Genomic DNA, 20680 nt, shown 5'->3' on the forward strand with positions numbered 1-20680 from the left:
CACAAAAATGAAAAAAGTATGACATAGGCCCTAAAAGTGAGCTTTAAAGGGAACCTGTCACCCCCCCAGGAGTTTTTAACTAAAGGAGCCACCTTGTGCAGCAGTAATGCTGCATTCTGACAAGGTGGTTCTTTTAGTTATTGGTGTTGTAACTGCCGAAATAATCAGTTTTGTAATTTGTCCTAAATACCTTTTCTTCAGTCCTGGAGGCCGGCCTTTCCCCCCTGCTGCAGACGCCACACAGCCGTCACTCAAATCTTCTTCGCGTCGGGCGCTGCCTCCTCGCCACTGTTTTGAAATGAGCCGGCGTCTGCGCTCTTTTCTCCTGCCTTGGGCAGGCGCAGTGAGCGCTGCCCGTCTGTCCTCATATGCAGTCTAGCTGACTGCGCCTGTGCGGCCGCCCTGCCTGTGAATCCCAGCCCCGTAGTATGAATAAATAAGACACTGCGGGGCGGGGATTCACAGGCAGGGCGTCAGCACAGGCGCAGTCAGCTAGACTGCATATGAGGACAGACGGGCAGTGCTTACTGCGCCTGCCCAAGGCAGGAGAAAAGATCATTTGTGACGGCAGTGTGGCGTCTGCAGCGGGGGGTTGGGGGGGGGGGGGGAAAGGCCTGTCTCCTTGACTGAAGAAAAGGTATTTAGGACAAATTACAAAACTGATTATTTCGGCAGTTACAGCACCCAGAACTAAAAGAGCCACCTTGTCAGAATGCAGCATTACTGCTGCACAAGGTGGCTCTTTTAGTTAAAAATGCCTGGGGGGGTGACAGGTTCCCTTTAAAGAATCATTCGCATAACAGAAAGGGATGCTATACTCCTAGCGCTGTCTCTAACATCATGTCCTCCCTCTATCTAAAACGGAACCTGTCAAAAACTGAACTCGTGTTTTCTCCCTCTACTAATGTGCCTATGCCTGACATTGGTCATCTCCGTGTGCGGTTCCACCATTACTCCAAAGCAACATGCCCGCTGCCTTGGGGTCATCCTTGATTCGGAGCTTTCATTCGCTCCCCACATCCGATCACTGGCTCGCTCTTCTTATCTGCATCTCAAAAACATTTCTAGAATTCGCCCTTTTCTTACTTTCGACTCTGCAAAAACTCTTACTGTTTCACTTATTCATTCTCGTCTGGACTATTGTAACTCTCTACTAATCGGCCTCCCTCTTACCAAACTCTCCCCGCTCCAATCTGTCCTGAATGCTGCTGCCAGAATCATATTCCTTACCAACCGTTACACCGATGCCTCTACCTTGTGCCAGTAATTACACTGGCTACCCATCCACTCCAGAATCCAGTACAAAACTACTACCCTCATCCACAAAGCACTCCATGGCTCAGCACCACCCTACATCTCCTCTCTGGTCTCAGTCTACCACCCTACCCGTGCCCTCTGCTCCGCTAATGACCTCAGGTTAGCATCCTCAATAATCAGAACCTCCCACTCCCGTCTCCAAGACTTTACACGTGCTGCGCCGACTCTTTGGAATGCACTACCTAGGTTAATACGATTAATCCCCAATCCCCACAGTTTTAAGCGCGCCCTAAAAACTCATTTGTTCAGATTGGCCTACCGCCTCAACGCATTAACCTAACTATCCCTGTGTGGCCCATTCAAAAAACAAAACAAAACATAATCAGGTTCCTCACATCATGTTCTCATACACTTCATGCAGTTAATAGCCTCTGTGTCTGTACTGCTACATACTTAGGCAGTTAACTGGTTCATGCAGCTTTACATGAACACCCGAGCCTTAGGGTACTGTCACACTATACGATTTACCAACGATCACGACCAGCGATACGACCTGGCCGTGATCGTTGGTAAGTGGTTGTGTGGTCGCTGGGGAGCTGTCACACAGTCAGCTCTCCAGCGACCAACGATGCCGAAGGCCCCGGGTAACCAGGGTAAACATCGGGTTACTAAGCGCAGGGCCGCGCTTAGTAACCCGATGTTTACCGTGGTTACCAGCGTAAAAGTAAAAAAAAACAAAGAGTACATGTCTGTCCCCCGGCGTTCTGCTTCTCTCCACTGTGTCTGCGCCAGCCGGAAAGCACAGCGGTGACGTCAACGCTGTGCTCGCTTTCCGGCCGGCCGGCGCTCACAGTGGAGAGAAGCAGAACGCCGGGGGACAGACACCGGAATGTAAGTATATACTGTTTTTTTTTTTTTTACTTTTACGCTGGTAACCACGGTAAACATCGGGTTACTAAGCGCGGCCCTGCGCTTAGTAACCCGATGTTTACCCTGGTTACAAGCGAACGCATCGCTGGATCGCTGTCACACAACGATCCAGCGATGACAGCGGGAGATCCAGCGACGAAATAAAGTTCCAAACGATCTGCTACGACGTACGATTCTCAGCAGGGTCCCTGATCGCTGCTGCGTGTCAGACACAGCGATATCGTATGGATATCGCTGGAACGTCACAAATCGTACCGTCGTAGCGACAAAAGTGCCACTGTGTGACAGTACCCTTACACTAGGGCTGGTCCAAATAACTAAAGCAATTGTCACCATCCACCTCTCGTGTCTCCCCTTTTCCTCATAGTTTGTAAGCTTGCGAGCAGGGCCCTCATTCCTACTGGTATCTGTTTTGAACTGTGATTTCTGTTATGCTGTAATGTCTATTGTCTGTACAAGTCCCCTCTATAATTTGTAAAGCGCTGCGGAATATGTTGGCGCTATATAAATAAAATTATTATTATTATTATTATTAGCAAATGGCATCTTTCTGACTAGTGACTAGTGGAGGCGCTGAACCATATTTGCCTGTAGTGCCCGACCCTCTGAGAAGAGTTTACAACAAATTAAGGAGATAGGTTAACTTAGAGATGCCATAAAAAGGGGCACATAGGTGCAAAGTATTGAGTGAACCTTCCTGTTTCCCAAGTTGGAATAAAAAAGGTTGCATGTTTGTATCAAGATACTAGTTCCCCTCTGTATGGTGGTAGCTCATGGACTGATCACTTTATTGCGTCATTGTGAACTCATTGTTTTTTTATTTTCGCATAAATTGCTATTTATTAAAAAGATGAAAAAATATAAATTTAAATTTTTTTGCAAAATTTAAATAAAAACTGTGTTCTAACCCCACAAATGTAAAACTTATACAGGCCTGATGTATATTTAATTCATTATATTTCATTATTGTAATCTAGCTAATGGTGAATCTCTATATGGGTAAGGCTAGTTTCCCTAAATCCCTCTGAGATGATACATAATACCCTCCTGTGTTATTCAGCAGAGCTTAACAGCAATCTGTCAGAAGAATAAACTCTCCTAAGCCATCTATATGTACATGTAGGTCCTAAAAAGTTGAATAAATGATGCTTGGTATCTATAATCCAATGTTTATGCAGAGAAATCTAAGTTTTTTTTCCTATCGCCACGACAGCACCCACAACGAGAGAGGGGATCCGCCCACCTTCCGGACAGGAACCTACAGGTTAAAAAGGGGCGGCCCCCCTCGCCCTCCAGTTTGGGTTCCTGTCCGGACGGCGGGAGCCTACAGTTTTCGCTTTCCCGGGTCCGCCAAGCCTCTGTGCGGTGTCCAGGTGAGAACGGCAGAGTCGGGGGCCCGGAAGCAGCGTCGGGGGAAGTCCTGTATTCAGCTTCCCCCCTCGTCTGGCAAGGACCGGCCCAGCCGAGCGGTCAAGGTGGCGTTCCCGGGGGAAGGCGCGCCGCCCCGGGTCGTCCACGCGCGCGCGACGCTGCAGGAGCACGTCGGCGCTTATGACCCGGAAGTAGATTAACGACTTCCGGAGGAGGCCGGGAGGAAGAGCGCGGGACCTTTAAAAAGAGGCAGCGCTTGGTGAGTAGGTGTGCGGCAACATGTCTTCCACAGGAGACGCCGAACACCGACAGTTAGGAGAGCAGAGAAGCAGCAGCAGATCTCATACTGGAGATGTGGCACGCGGGCAGCAGGACCCTGGCACGTCACGTCGCACCTCACCCCCTCAGAAACCGGTACTCTATTCTTCATCAGCGGTGGTGAGTGTGATATCTGAGCCATTGGCTGATACAAATTGTCTCTTATACTATGCTTTTTTATAGGGAAAAAAGGTCTCAAAGTCCAAGCATAAGCAGTGCGCGTTATGCACAGAGCCACTACCTGACACCTATTTAAAGAAATTGTGTCAGCTATGTATATGCCGTACGTTAGAAGAAGAGGCCCCTCTTCGTGTATCGGATTTGAGGGAAGTAATTAGGGAAGAGATAAAATCGTCCCTTAAAACTAAACGGCATGAGAAGAGCAGTATGGAAATAATATCCGATTCCAGCCCTTCATTGCAAGAGGGTGAGTGCTCGGAGAGTTCATCATCAGCCTCCTCAGACGAGGAAGGAAGGCCTTGCTTTTCCACTGACAATATGGAGACTTTAATTAAAGCAGTCCGTGCAACTATGGGTGTGGCAGAGAGCAAGGAGCCAAAAACCACCCAGGAGATCATGTTTGCAGGACTGAGCCAGAGAAATCGCAGAGCTTTCCCCGTGGTAGAGACCATTAAAGATCTGGTCAGACGAGAATGGGACAAGCTGGATAAGGGGTTCTTACCTTCGGCCGCAAAAAGAAGGTACCCCTTTGAGGATGACACCTTATCCCATTGGGTTAAAATCCCGAAAGTGGATGCGGCAGTAGCCTCTACCTCAAAGACAGCCTCACTACCATTAGAGGATGTAGGACTCCTTAAAGATCCCTCAGACAGGAAGGCTGACATGCTCCTTAAGAAAGTGTGGGAAGCATCATCTGGAGCCTTTAAGCCTGCAATCGCAGGCACCTGTACGGCGAGATCAATCATGGTCTGGGTGACTCAGCTGGAAGAACAGCTTAAAGCCAAAACACCTAGGGATAAATTACTAAACTCCCTGTCTCAGGTCAGAGAAGGAGCGGCTTATCTGGCAGATGCCTCAATTGACTCCCTGAAATTGGCTGCAAGATCGGCGGGGCTCTCAAATGCAGCCCGACGGGCACTTTGGCTAAAGACCTGGAAGGGGGATGCCCAGGCAAAAGCCAAATTATGCTCTATTCCATGTAGGGGTGAGTACCTATTCGGCCCGGTGCTGGATGACATCCTTGCAAAGGCAGAGGCTAGAAAGAAGGGATTTCCTAAAGCATTTAATCCCACTTTTAGGAACGCCTTCCGGAGACGCATGCCCTTCAGAAAATTCCAGTCAGACCAGCAGGGATATAATCGTGACTGGGAGACGTCGGATCAAAAGAAGAAAGGTGGATACTATAAAAACCCTTCATCTTTCTCAAGACGGAGACGTAATTACAGATAAAGCAGGTCTGCCAGTAGGGGGAAGACTAAAGTTCTTCTCAGCAGAATGGCAAAAGATAACTTCTAGTGCCTGGATAATGGGGGTAGTCGGGTCAGGATTAAAATTAGAGTTTTTGAGAACTCCCCCAAATCATTTTATTATAACATCACTGGATACTCCGGCCCAACAACAGACCTTAGAATTAGAGATTCAACAATTGCTTACAAAGCGAGTTATTGAAGAAGTACCAAAACATCAGGAGAAAACGGGCTTTTATTCTCCGCTGTTCTTAATCTCTAAGCCTGATGGGTCCTTTAGGACTATTATAAATTTACGTAAATTGAATGAATATCTTCAGTACCACGCTTTTAAGATGGAATCCATCAAATCAACAACTAAGCTTTTGTTTCCTAGGTGCTACATGTCAGTGTTGGATCTAAAAGATGCGTATTACCATCTTCCAGTTCACCGAGATCATCAGCAATTCCTCAGGATGGCAGTATGGGTAAACCATCAGATTAAGCATTTCCAATTTTTAGCAATGCCCTTTGGCCTATCCATGGCACTTAGAATTTTTACAAAAGTTGTGTCGGAAGTAATGGCCCATGTCAGAGAAAAAGAAACCCTGGTAGTGCCCTATCTAGACGATTTTTTAATAATTGGAAATTCTATCGCTCAGTGTACATCTAGGGTAAATGCCATAATATCATCCCTACAGGGACTCGGATGGATAATAAACTGGGAAAAGTCAAAACTAGAACCCACAAGACATCAATCATTCCTAGGAGTTCTCCTAGACTCAGAAAATCAGTCATCCTTCCTACCAGAAGGAAAGAAGCAGAAGATCATTCAGAGGATCACGGCCGTAAGGAAAGCTCCAAACTTAAGTTTAAGAGACGCAATGTCTCTTCTAGGATCTTTGACTGCGTGTATATCGGCGGTGAGATGGGCTCAATCTCACACCCGAATGCTTCAATACGAGGTGCTTCAAGCAGAGAAAGATCTTCACGGTGCTCTGAGCGGGAAGTTCAGTATATCACCTGCCACTCTTCACGACCTCAGATGGTGGCTCAATCCAGTACATTTGTCAAAAGGAGTCCTCTGGACCATCACTCCGGACAACGTGGTCACGACAGATGCCAGTCCGTTCGGTTGGGGAGCCCATATGGGAGACATTCTAACCCAGGGGCGTTGGTCAATTCTAGAGTCCCAGAATTCCTCAAACCTAAGAGAGCTGGCTGCAGTCAACCAGGCTCTTCTTTGCTTGCTACCTTCCCTGAAGAATTCGCACGTACAAATACAGACAGACAATATGACTGTGGTGTCCTACATCAATCATCAGGGAGGGACAAGGTCACGATCCCTAATGACCACTGCAGCACAGATATTGTCTCTGGCCGAGGATCACTTACAATCTCTGTCGGCAGTTCATATAGAGGGGAAACTCAATATAGAAGCAGACTACCTCAGTCGCCATTCCTTTCGTCAGGGTGAGTGGTCCCTAGACCAGCACATATTCAATCAGATAGTCAATCTGTGGGGATTGCCGACAATAGATCTGTTTGCTACGAGGGAGAACAGGAAGGTCAGGAGGTTCGCATCCTTACACATAGCAGACCAACCTCTCATAGTGGACTCCCTTCGCGTCCGTTGGGACTTCCGGCTAGCATATGCCTTCCCTCCTATGTGTCTAATTCCGATAGTTCTCAGGAAGATCCGGGAGGAAGGAGCCAGAGTAATTTTAATCGCCCCCTTCTGGCCCAGGAGGCCTTGGTTTTCTCTCCTCAAAACAATGTCTGTCACCGATCCCTGGGTGTTGCCAGTGGTTCCGGATCTCCTCTCTCAAGGTCCATTTCGTCATCCAAATTTGGAGACTCTTCACTTAACAGCGTGGAACTTGAGAGGGAGCTTCTGAAGGAGAGGGGGTTCTCTGATGCTTTAATAACTACCTTATTGAAAAGCAGGAAGGAGGTTACAACAAAAATCTATTCGAAAATTTGGAAAAAATTCCTTATGTTTTATCAGAAACCATTGGGAGATAATGCTCCGATTTCAGCCATTTTAGAATTCCTTCAGAAAGGCTGGGAATTGGGTCTAGCGGTCAACACTCTAAGGGTTCATGTTTCAGCCTTAGGAGCTCTGTACAACAGTGATATAGCTGGTAATAGATGGGTTGCTAGGTTTATTAAGGCATGTCAGCGTTCTAACCCAATCCATATTGTAAGAATACCCCCTTGGGACCTCAATTTGGTGCTTGAGGCGTTGACTGAACCTCCCTTTGAGCCATTGGAATCTATTTCGATTAAAAATTTAACCTTAAAAACAGCTCTACCTTTAGCATTAACGTCTGCCAGGAGGGTCAGTGATATACATGCACTGTCAGTAGATCCTCCCTACTTAATAGTTCTCCAGGATAAGATTGTCTTAAAACCTGATCCTGCATACTTGCCAAAAGTGGCAACTAAATTTCATAGAAGTCAGGAGATTTATTTACCATCTTTCTACGAAAATCCAGGTTCAGAGGAGGAGGAGAAATATCATACCTTAGACGTAAAGAGGGCAATATTAGAATACCTGGATAGGACACAAAGCTGGAGACAGAGTAGGGCTCTGTTTATTTCTTTCCAGAATCAGAAAAAGGGTTCTGGTGTCACGAAAAACTCTATCGCCAGGTGGATTAGAGAAGCGATATGTCTTGCCTACTCTGCCAAGGGAGTAACACCACCAGAAGGCATCAGGGCGCACTCCACTCGGGCCATGGCATCATCCTGGGCGGAGAAGGCAGATGTCCCCATTGAAATGATATGTAAGGCGGCAACTTGGTCATCACCTTCCACCTTTTATAAACACTATCGCCTTTATCTATCTGCTAATTCCAGCTTACAGTTTGGCCGTTCAGTACTTAGTGCTGTGGTCCCTCCCAGTTAATAGTCTTTGAAAGTCTCTCGTTGTGGGTGCTGTCGTGGCGATAGGAAAACCGGTTTTTACGTACCGGTAATAGGATTTTACAGAGTCCACGACAGCACCCATGCATTCCCCCCCGTATTTAGTTACTTATTCCTGCACTCTGTTGGAAGGTGTGCCTTAGAGATCACTCTATAGAGGTGGTGGAATTTAGTAATGTTTAAGATATTATCATGTACTGATTCATTGGCGGTATCCCTTGTACTCTGGAACACAAACTGGAGGGCGAGGGGGGCCGCCCCTTTTTAACCTGTAGGTTCCTGTCCGGAAGGTGGGCGGATCCCCTCTCTCGTTGTGGGTGCTGTCGTGGACTCTGTAAAATCCTATTACCGGTACGTAAAAACCGGTTTTCACATGTAAATGAGCTGTGCAGGACTAAGGGCCGGACATAGATCTCCCTGAGAATCTGCCTCCAGAGATTATATTGCATGAAAGGGGGCATTACCTGTGGGAGACATAATGACTGACAGTTTTTGATCTCATAATCACATACAGCTCTGCAGTGAGATCAGAGCTAACACCGTACAGCAGAGCTAGCTCAGTACAGCAGAAGTGAAGTTTTTCTTATTACAAACATTTTCAGCAGCACTTGTCCTCTCATAGTGCTGGCAGACTTTAGAGATGTGCCTGATTATAACCAGCATAGTACAGCAGAGTTAAACCTTGTCTCATTCCAAACGCTGTGCTGTTACTTCTGCTGTACTGCCTTGCCCCCACACTGACTGCCTGTGAGATGGAAGGTGAAGCACATCCAAAGGATAAATTCAAATGTTTTTATAATGAGACAAAGTTAATTTCTGCTATACCGTGTTAGCTCTGCTGTACTGTTATAGCTCTGATCTCACTGCAGGCTGTGTGTGATTATGAAAGCAGACTGTCAGTCTTTACATGTCTCTCACTGGTAACTCCCTCTTTCATTTAAATTAGCTCTGGAGGCAGATTTTCATGTAGATTGGTGTCCTTAGCTCTGAACAGATCATTTGCATATAAGAAATTTATCTGGAATAAGACATCGGATCGCACGTATCAAGGTACCATACTCTTCAGCTTCCTATGATCTACTAGCCCAAATAGACGGCTTAGAGGGGGTTGATAACACTGGCAGGTTCCCTTTAATATTACCAATTGACTTATTTAAGCCATCCACAAAGTCATTAACATCATGAGAATAACACAATACTTACCCTTGTGGTCCTCCATTAGCTCTGCTCTATTAATCCCCACCTTCTGTTTTCTAGTCTTTAACCAGATGTTAACCGATTTACTGTTTTTCACTATGTTCCAGCATTCTCATTTTATGAACCAGTCTCAGATTCAGATTTGCACGTTTTGCAATGTAAAATAGAAGGAAGAACTTTCATTTATGTAGTAAAACTTATTGTATAAAACTTAATAGTGCACTCTATGGCAGATCTCTACAGGTCATTCTCTACAGATTGATGATACAATTAGGGTATTCACATCGTCTATTGTCATTACTCGTTGTTAGGATATGCTATGACATTATGGGCCTTGGTGGCATGCCATCACTTTCTATGATGGGAAAACCCCATCAAGTTTCTTAGTAACATATGTGCACTTCAATCGTTATGAAACATATACTCGTGGAAGGTTTCCTTTTTACAAGGGTAACACAGGGGTCTTTTGAGTTTTAATATCCTCTCAGTCTTCGTTTCTTTTAACTAATTTTTTTTTTATATTTGCAAGTAGCTTTAAATATGCAGCTATTGCTAAAATAATATTTGATTTGGGTGTAGTTGGGCGAGTATAATAAAAGAAGTCAGTATTAGTCATTTCCTAAATCCTGATTCTCTATGATAATGGCTTTTTTGTCATGCGGCTATGAATGCCGTACAACAATTAGAGAAGCAGAGGAATACATATAATAAGAATGTAGAATAATAGCCACAATATGAAAAAAGTGTAACATTGGAAGAAGCAGAGACTTTATAACAAAAGGACCCTATGCACCTTTATATTTACTGGTGGTCTAATGTTACCCTTGCTCATGGTAAGGAACATATTCTGACACCTTAAATGGATTTTTCAGGTGAAGTACAAAACCTTGTTCAATACGTCATTGAGAAAACTCTACTCTGAATGAAGTATTGAGAGGCGTGGAAGAGAAAGAGATGGTGGAGGGCTTGTGGCCGCAAGACTGAGCTGTCACGCAACGACCGCTGGAACTGTCAGACCATGATCCTAACTGTCAGCATTTTCCATATTGTTACGGTTCCAAATTTTTCACTCTCATGAAAATTTTGTACTTTGCCAGGAAAATCCCTTTAACATAAACCTGACACCAAGACCGGGACAAGGTATTTTGGTGCCTTAGGCAGGTGAAGCTGAAGGCGCCCCCACCCCCTCCCACAGATGAACCCTCAGCCCCAAAGTAAAAGAATGAGTCAAAGTCTAAAGTAACAGGATCCCTAAAGTAACCCCCTTTCTCTTCAAAAAATACTGGCAAAAGTAAAAAAAAAGTGATGCACTTTATGGTGAGGCTCAACAGGGAGTGTGTTTTCAAAGTTAGACTCACTCTTGGGTCTTATCTACACCTAGATGCCCCTGCCAAAACATGAGCATGGGCCAGATCTAGTACCCTACGTCTATAGGGTCCTGGGACTAACAGCTGCTCTAACACTTCCTCTCTCTGTTTAGTGACCCGATATAGCAACTCCTTATTGACTGGGCAACACCATATACTGTATCACAGTCACATTTTCCAGTACATTTCTCAAAGTTAAATCTTGCATTTGGGCAGTCCCAAATTCCCATCAAACCCCCCAGTTCAGGAATTTGAGCCTCACTGGTCACCATTCTTGTCCTCATCACCAGGTAGGACACAGTGTGAACATGGCCTATAGAGTATATTTGGGACTTTATGAAAAACAAAAAATGTGCCTAAGCACTAACAGGCAGGTAGTTACTACTTACCTGCCTGTTGTGCACAGCGCTGTTCTTCCCCACCAATTCCGCTGCCTCTGCTGACGTCACATTGACAATGTGGTGGATTCCACTCTGCTCTGTTAATGGGGCGGGACAGCTAGGCAGTGGAAATTCTGCTGTCAAACAGAATGACTTTGAAACTCCTGCCCATTAACTAATGTGCCTGTTAGTGCTTAAGCACATTTTTTGCTTTTCAGAAAGTCCCAGATATACCCTTTAATATATTACAATCATCATATTATACAGCACTATGTACTTACAATTGCTTATTTTGTCTTTCTACCCAGCTAATTCTTCCCTAGTCCATTAGGTCTATGACATAGCATCATTAAAAATGAAGAGCTGAATCCTTCTAGGTCAGACCCTATACATTTGTATCTCATGAACCTACAACTGCCAGTATGTCCTTAACAATGGTAAGGAGATGTTGGGAGTTGTTATCAGCCTTTATCAGACTGCGGACCATACAAACTTTAAACGACACTTTTTATGGATATCTTTGAGAAATGGCTTTCTTCTTGCCACTCTTCCATAAAGGCCAGATTTGTGCAGTGTACAACTGATTGTTGTCCTATGGACAGACCGTCCCACCTCAGCTGTAGATCTCTGCAGTTCATCTAGAGTGATCATGGGCCTCTTGGCTGCATCTCTGATCAGTCTTCTCCTTGTTTGAGATGAAAGTTTAGAGGGACGGCCGGGTAGATTTGCAGTGGTATGATACTCCTTCCATTTCAATATGATCGCTTGCACAGTGCTCCTTATGATGTTTAAAGTTGTGGAAATCATTTTGTATCCAAATCCAGCTTTAAACTTCTCCACAACAGTATCACGGACCTGCCTGTTGTGTTCCTTGATCTTCATGATACTCTCTGTGCTTCAAACAGAACCCTGAGACTATCACAGAGCAGGTGCATTTATACGGGGACTTGATTACACACAGGTGGATTATATTTATCATCATTAGACATTTAGGACAACATTGGATCATTCAGAGATCCACAATGAACTTCTGGAGTGAGTTTGCTGCACTGAAAGTAAAGGGGCTGAATAATATTGCACGCCCCACTTTTCAGTTTTTTAATTTCCACAAAAATTTTAAAAATAACCAATAAATTTTGTTCAACTTCACAATTGTGTTCCACTTGTTGATTCTTCACCAAAAAGTTACATTTGGTATCTTTATGTTTGAAGCATGATATGTGGGAAAAGGTTGAAAAGTTCCAGGGAGCCGAATACTTTCGCAAGGCACTGTATACGATACGATACACTTTATTGATCCCGGGGGAAATTACGGTATTACAGCCGCAATACAAACAGCAGAACATAAAATATTAGGACACAAATCTTGCACAAGTATACCAACATTACATAACAAATAAATGTGGGTAGTTCAGGTATATAAGTCACTGTTAATTGACATTAGTACACCAGCAATCAGTCATTGTTGTCTACCACCCTTAGAAAATTATTATACATCCCCAAAGCAGCAGGTGCAAACGATTTCCTGAATTTCTCCTTCTTACACCTTAGCAGGATTAGGCAGCTGCTGAATGTGCTCTTCTGTTTCAAGAACAGCTCGTATAGTGGGTGTGTATTATTGATCATTATAGCCCTACACTTCTTCTGAATTCTATCCTCCAATACCTTCTCAAGAGTACAGATGGAGGCTAACAGCCGCGCTTGCCTTCTTGCTAAGTTTGTTGAGCTTATTAGCGTCAAATACTTGCACACTACTGCCCCAGGATATGATAGCAAATAAATGGCCTCCATCACGCTGCACACATTAAAAAAAAAAAGATTCTAATTACCTTCCTTCCACTCCCCCGAGTAGAGGCGTCTTGTTCTGATGCCAGCCCTGACTTCAGTGTGTAGGTATAAGGAGGTGGCTGGGATCCTCAGTTGCTCCCTCTCTCCTTTATGCCGGGCATGTGTCCCCCATGCGGTGTCCTTATAGTTTGGCTATGTATTAACGTATTACTGTTATGAACTACTGTTTTATTAATGTGTCTGTATGTCTGATATTGTACTGTATTCTATAACCTGTATGCAATTAGTTCAGGGTTAGAACAGGTTAACTAAAAGGGGCTGGGTTAGCATCCTGGAAGAAGCAGCAATTTCCTGCTTCTGCTGCACTGCAGCAGAGCCCGGGCAAGCCTGCCCGTGGCAATACGTGCTTCTCTGATGGGAGCATAATATACCCCCGGAGGGTAGAAAGTGCTGCCAAAGGACTGCTGGGCAGCTGGAACGGGCATTAGGACTGAGGAGGTGCCCTCCAAGAGACTGTTAGCTCCCAGGAGCCGATTGGGAGCTGATGCTTCTGCTGCTGCTGTTGCCGATGGAGCAGCATCTTTAGATAGGGACAGCTCAGGAATCATTATCTTCTTTACTTTATCGTAATTAAAAAAGTTTGCCACTGTTGGAGCCGAAGTGTAACGTGTGGTGCATCCAGAGGACACCGTCCCAGTATGGAGGACAGCCGTATGTCAGAGGTAACCAACTGTGCTATAGCCCTGGGACTTGAACTGTCTTTTCATGTGCAAGGGGCTGGGGTGCTCACTGACTGTCTTAGAAAACTCGGCCATGACTACCACCCAGTGCCGCCTTTTTACATAAGCAGCACGCGTGACATCACTGCCATGGGCCCCCATACGCTGACGTCAGCTGCCTGAATATTCACTGCTCCACATGCCCGGAACTATGGAAGTGGGGAGCAGTGAATATTCATTTTACTTAATAGTGGACACACGTGATCACCCAGCTGCTGCAGGATACCAGATGCTGCAGCTCACATGGGTGCTCGCTATTAAGGAAAATGAATATTCACTGCTCTCCACTCCCTTAGTTCTGCCAACCTCTTGGCACTGCCTTCAGTGCAGAGAGGTAGGTGATAATATGGGCGTGGGGAGCAGTGAATATTCATTTTCCTTAATAGTGAGCACAGTGTTACCCGAATACTCTGGCTCCTGCCTCCAGTGACCCTGCTCCTCCTCTGCCACTTCCCCCTCACAGCCACAGCCAAATTGTCTTATAGTCGGCAAAATACGGTATTTTTTTTTGTGCCCCCAAATTGCATCACTCTCATGGAGGCAGGACCCTAGGTGGGTGCCTACCAATCATCCCGGCCCTGTCCCATTGTCACACACAAAATGGATGATGTAATCATGGATGATGGAATGGCTGTCATGGAACGGCTGTCAAATAACAGAGATAAGAACAGTAAAGTCCACATGATCAGCCTAAAGCACTGGTACTAGAATTAGATTATGGCACAAACTATCGGATAGAAGGACCTGCAAAACAGTAGGTCACAAAACTACCAGACACATGCAAAATAAATTGTCAGACGTGTGAGGGTGTGCTAGAAAACCACAAACATGCACATAGTACATGGGCATCGCTTACATTTTCTTGAGATCTTTTAAAGGGAACCTCTAAGCTTAAATATGCTGTGCACTGTATGGAGCATATTATAGGGCATGTGATTCTGCATGTACATATGGGGAAGGCTGGTACTGGACCGGTGGACAGTCACTAGAACAATTGCTGAACAGATTTACTCTTTCAATGTGCTCGTCATTATGGTTAGTTTACTTTTAGGTAGTAAATTCCATAATGCTTCAGAATTCTTTGGCGCTCTATTACTATAACACAATTACATGAAGTCAGTGACGAGCCCATCAAACAAGCAGTGGTTCTTTATAGTTGATTTTCGGCATTAGAGTATTTTTAATGACTGTATTAAGTTGCTATGTGTAAGTATACCAGGATCAAACTGGGGTCAAAAGGTCTCTGACCCCACACATTAATCAGTGATGGGAAGGTATGGGACAAGTATAGGGTCACAGGGCAGCCCCCTTCTTGAAGGATGTTAGAGTCCTGACTCCTGTTAATCCCATAAGCTTCTTAATCAGAAAATAGTATTACACTACAAAGAGCTTACATAGGCGGCACTTGTATTTGCCACATAACTAGGGTTACATGGACAGATCACTAGATAATAAGGAAAGATGTATGTGTACCACACATCATTACTCACCACCAACCACCACAATGTAAAGAGACAGTGTGCAACATGGCCGTGACGCTAGTCACAACCCACGGCCATGCCGTGAATCAGCAAAGTCAGACGTTCTGGGGTCAATACAAAAAGTGCACCTAATGAACCAAGGGAAAAAGATGAATTCGTAAGTCAGGTTACATGCCAGGGTCAGAATACCAGAGAAATAACGGATAAGCAAAGGGGCAATAACAACGGGTAGTCTGAACACGGTCCAAAGGTCAGCAGCAGAATATCAGATGCAAAAGGAGCAATGACAAATGGCAAACGGGTAGTCTGAACAGAACAGGGTCCAAAGGTCAGCAGCAGAAGATCAGAACTTACAGCACAGGGTACAGGGGAACACACCAGAGAGCACAAGCTTAGAACAAGCTTTTGACTGGCAGTGATCTGGACCAGACAGTGCATTGCTTAAGTATTCAGCTCCCTGGAACTTTTCAACCTTTTCCCACATATCATGCTTCAAACATAAAGATACCAAATGTAACTTTTTGGTGAAGAATCAACAAGTGGAACACAATTGTGAAGTAGAACGAAATTTATTGGTTATTTTACATTTTTGTGGAAATTCACAAACTGAAAAGTGGGGCGTGCAATATTATTCGGCCCCTTTACTTTCAGTGCAGCAAACTCACTCCAGAAGTTCATTGTGGATCTCTGAATGATCCAATGTTGTCCTAAATGCCTAATGATGATAAATATAATCCACCTGTGTGTAACCAAGTCTCCGTATAAATGAACCTGCTCTGTGATAGTCTCAGGGTTCTGTTTGAAGCACAGAGAGCATCATGAAGACCAAGGAACACAACAGGCAGGTCTGTGATACTGTTGTGGAGAAGTTTAAAGCCGAATTTGGATACATGATTTCCAAAACTTTAAACATCCCAAGGAGCACTGTGCAAGCGATCATATTGAAATGGAAGAAGTATCATACCACTGCAAATCTACCAAGACCCGGCCATCCCTCTAAACTTTCATCTCAAACAAGAAGACTGATCAGAGATGCAGCCAAGAGGCCCATGATCACTCTGGATGAACTGCAGAGATCTACAGCTGATTTGGGGCAGGCTGTCCATAGGACAACAATCAGTCGTACACTGCACAAATCTGGCCTTTATGGAAGATTGGCAAGAAGAAAGCCATTTCTCAAAGATATCCATAAAAAGTATCATTTAAACTTTGCAACAGGCCACCTGGGAGACACACCAAACATGTGGAAGAAGGTGCTCTGGTCAGATGAAATAAAAATTTAACTTTTTGGCAACAATGTCAAACGATCATCATGGTTTGGGCCTGCTTTCTTCAGCAGGGACAGGGAAGATGGTTAAAATTGATGGGAAGATGGATGGAGACAAATACAGGACTATTCTTGAAGAAAACCTGTTGGAGTCTGCAAAAGACCTGAGACTGAGACGGAGATTTGTCTTCCAACAAGACAATGATCCCAAACATATAGCAAAATCTACAATGGAATGGTTCACAAATAAAGGTATCCAGGTGTTAGAATGGCCAAGTCAAAGTCCAGACCTCAATCCAATCGAGAATCTGTGGAAAGAGCTGAAAACTGCTGTTCACAAACGATCTCCATCAAACCTCACTGAGCTCGAGCTGTTTGCCAAGGAAGAATGTGCAAGAATTTCAGTCTCTTGATGTACAAAACTGATAGAGACATACCCCAAGCGACTTGCAGCTGTAATCGCAGCAAAAGGTGGAGAAACAAAGTATTAAGTTAAAGGGGCCGAATAATATTGCACGCCCCACTTTTCAGTTATTGAAATTCCACAAAAATTTAAAATAACCAATACATTTTGTTCAGCTTCACAATTGTGTTCCACTTGTTGTTGATTCTTCACCAAAAATTTACATTTGGTATCTTTATGTTTGAAGCATATGTGGGAAAAGGTTGAAAAGTTCCAGGGAGCTGAATACTTTCGCAAGGCACTTTAGCAGAGCAACTACCAAGAACAGGGAGCACCTGTGGAAATCTCTGCACATCCATGTCAGATAGTTAAATCTAGCTGTCAATTAAAGCACCGACAGCTCAGCACACCCCAGCACAGGATAGGATGACAGAGCTGTCCATCACAGAGTACCAGACACTCTGAGCAGAGGAATCGTGATAATGGCATAACATCATTTTCGCTCATCTCACCATAGCGTCACTCTCAGGGGTAGATTACAGATATTGTGAGGCAGTAACCGAGGTCATATGCGAGGGTCACTATGTGTCCCCCAGGATGCGCAAAGAAGTATATTGAGGCTGCGGGAGTGCATTGTAGTCACAGGCATAGCTGTGATTGCAATGCAGAATAAGGCTGGGGTCACACTAGAGTTGAATACGGACAAGTGCTATGCGAGAAAACATACCATAGCACTCGGACCGCTGTTAATCTATGGGGCAGCTCCCATCACCGTTTTTTTTCTCGGGCGTATATTGCCCGAGTCTCTCCAATGCAAGTCTATGGGTGCGAGAAAAAATAGGACACCACACGGACCATCAGTGTAGCTTGCGAGAAATACACAACCATTTTCCTCATTTCAGCCCATTGAGCCATAAAATCCATTTGGGAAAAGCAGTGAGAAATGTAAAGCCATACGTGTATCATACGGATGCCATGCAGATACCTATTCTTTTGCAGGTTTGTCACACTTAAATGTTCTAGATCAGCAAACAAATTTAAATATTAGACAAAGATAACACAAGCAATCAAAAATGCTTTTTTAAATGAATTTCTTTATTAAGGGAAAAAGAAATCCAAACCTACAGGGCTCTGTGTGAAAAAGTGATTGCTCCCTAAACCTAATAACTGGATGGGCCACCCTTAGCAGCAACAACTGCAATCAAGCGTTTGCAATAACTTGTAATGAGTCTTTTATAACGCTCTAGAGGAATTTTGGCCAAATCATCTTTGCAAAGTTGATCTAATTCAGCCACATTGGAGGATTTCTGAGCATGAGCCGCCTTTTTAACAACTTTCCGGTGGTTGGCGCTCATAGCAGGTGAGTAACTCTGCAGCTTCTAGTCTCACATGGAGACTATTGAAGCATGCAAAAAGTAAAAAAAAAGTTTTAAAAAATATAAAAAAATATGAAAGTTAAAATCAGCCCTTTTCACCCCATTCAAAATAAAACAATAATAAAAAATCAAAGAAACACACATGTTCAGAATCACCCGATCTATCAATGAAAAAAAGTATTAACCTGATCGCTAAATGGCGTAGCAAGTAAAAAATCAAAATGCCAGAATTACGTTTTTTTGAGTGCCGCGACATTGCCTTAAAATGCAATAATGTGCGATCAAAAGATCGAATCTGCACCAAAATGGTATCATTAAAAACGATAGCTCAGCATGCAAAAAATAAGCCCTCACCCAACCCAAGATCATGAAAAATTGAGATTCTATGGGTATTGGAAAATGGCGCAATTTTTTTTAACGTTTTTTTTTTTGTCACCATTTAGATATAAAAGAACCTAGACATGTTTGGTGTCTATGATCTCGTAATGACCTGGCGAATCATAATGGCAGGTCAGTTTTAGAATTTAGTGAACATAGTAAAAAAGCCAAACAAAAAACAATTGTGGGTTAGCACTTTTTTTGCAATTTCACCGCACCATGAATTATTTTTTCCCCGTTTTCCAGTACACATATGTTAAAACCAATGGTGTTGTTCAAAAGTACAACCCGTCCTGCAAAAAAACAAGCCCTCACATGGCCATTTTAACTGAAAAAAAAAAGTTATGGCTCTGGAAGAAGGGGAGCAAAAAACGAAAACCCAAAACAAAAATACCTCTGGTCGTTAAGGGGTTACGGACATGCCACAGCAATCTCAATTGGATTAAGGTCAGGACTTTAACAAGGCCACTCCAAAGTCTTAATTTTGTTTTTCATAAGCCATTCAGGAGGTGGACTTGCTGGTGTGTTTTAGTCCATTGTCCTGCTGGATAACCCAAGTACGCTTGAACTTGAGTTCATGATCAGATGGCCGGACATTCTCTTTCAGGATTTTTTGGTAGACAGAATTCATGGTTTCATTTACCACAGCAAGTTTTCCAGGTCCTGAAGCAGCAAAACAGCCCCAGACCATCACAATACCATCACATTTTACTGTTGGTATGATGTTCCTTTTCTGAAATGCTTCTAATTGAAATGGTACTTCTAATTCAGCTGTAATGGGTATACGCCTTTCAAAAAGTTCAACTTTTGTCTCCTTAGTCCACAGAGTAACCTCCCAAAAGTCTTGGGGATCATCATGATGTTTTCTGGCAAAATTGAGTCTAGACATTATGTTCTTATTGCTCAGCAGTGTTTTTCATCTTGGAACTGTGCCATGCAGGTCATTTTTGCCCAGTCTCTTTCTTATGGTGGATTCATGAACACTAACCTTAACTGAGGCAAGTGAGGCCTGCTGTTCTTTTGATGTTGTGGGCCTCTTGGATGAGTCGTCGCTGCACTCTTGGGGTAATTTTGGTCGGCCGGCTGCTCCTGGGAAGGTTCACCACTGTTCCATGTTTTTGCCATTTGTGGATAATGGCTCTCACTGTGGTTCGCTGGAGTCCTGAATCTTTAGAAATGGCTTTCTAACCTTTTCCAGACTGACAGATTTCAATTACTTTGATTCTCATTTGTTCCAGAATTTCTTTTGATCGCGGCATGATGTCTAGCTTTTGAGGAGCCGTTTGTCTACTTCACTTTGTCAGGCAGGTTCTATTTAAGTGATTTCTTAAATGAGAACAGGTGTGCCAGTAATCAGGCCTGTGGCTAGGGAATTTGAACTCTGCCTCCCAAAGATGTGATAAACCACAGTTAATTTATGTGTTAAGGGAGGGGCAATCACTTTTTCACACAGGGCGCTGTAGGTTTGGATTTCCTTTTCCCTTAATAATAAAGACCTTTATTTAGAAACTGCATTTTGTGTTTACTTGTGTTCACTTTGTCAAATATTTAAATTTGTTTGCTGATCTGAAACATTTAAGTGTGATAAACATGCAAAGTAATAGGAAATCAAGAGGGGGCAAAAACATTTTTTTTCACACAACTCTATTTATACTCACCTTTAGTGTCAGCGCTGGATCTCCTGGGGCTCACGGTCACTTCATTCTCACCTCCTTCAGACAAATCAAACATTTTATTTATTTTACTCACTTATTTAGCACCATTTATTCCAAAACGCTTTAAATACATTATCACTGTCCCCAATGGGGCTCACAATCTAAATTCCCTATCAGTATGTCTTTGGAGTGTGGGAGGAAACTGGAGAACCCGGAGGAAACCCACGCAAACACGGGGCGAACACACAAACTCATCTTAGTACCCTTGCCTCCCCCACTCCTTTTAGCTCTTGTTGCACCGATGTTCCATACAGGCATCGTTCCGCGGAGGCTCCATCTACAGGCTCAGGTTGTATAGGCTCTTTTTGCCTCCTCATATAGGGGACTATTTTACTATTA

This window comes from Ranitomeya variabilis, chromosome 5 (assembly GCF_051348905.1).
Source record: "Ranitomeya variabilis isolate aRanVar5 chromosome 5, aRanVar5.hap1, whole genome shotgun sequence".
In the NCBI taxonomy this organism is placed as follows: domain Eukaryota; kingdom Metazoa; phylum Chordata; class Amphibia; order Anura; family Dendrobatidae; genus Ranitomeya; species Ranitomeya variabilis.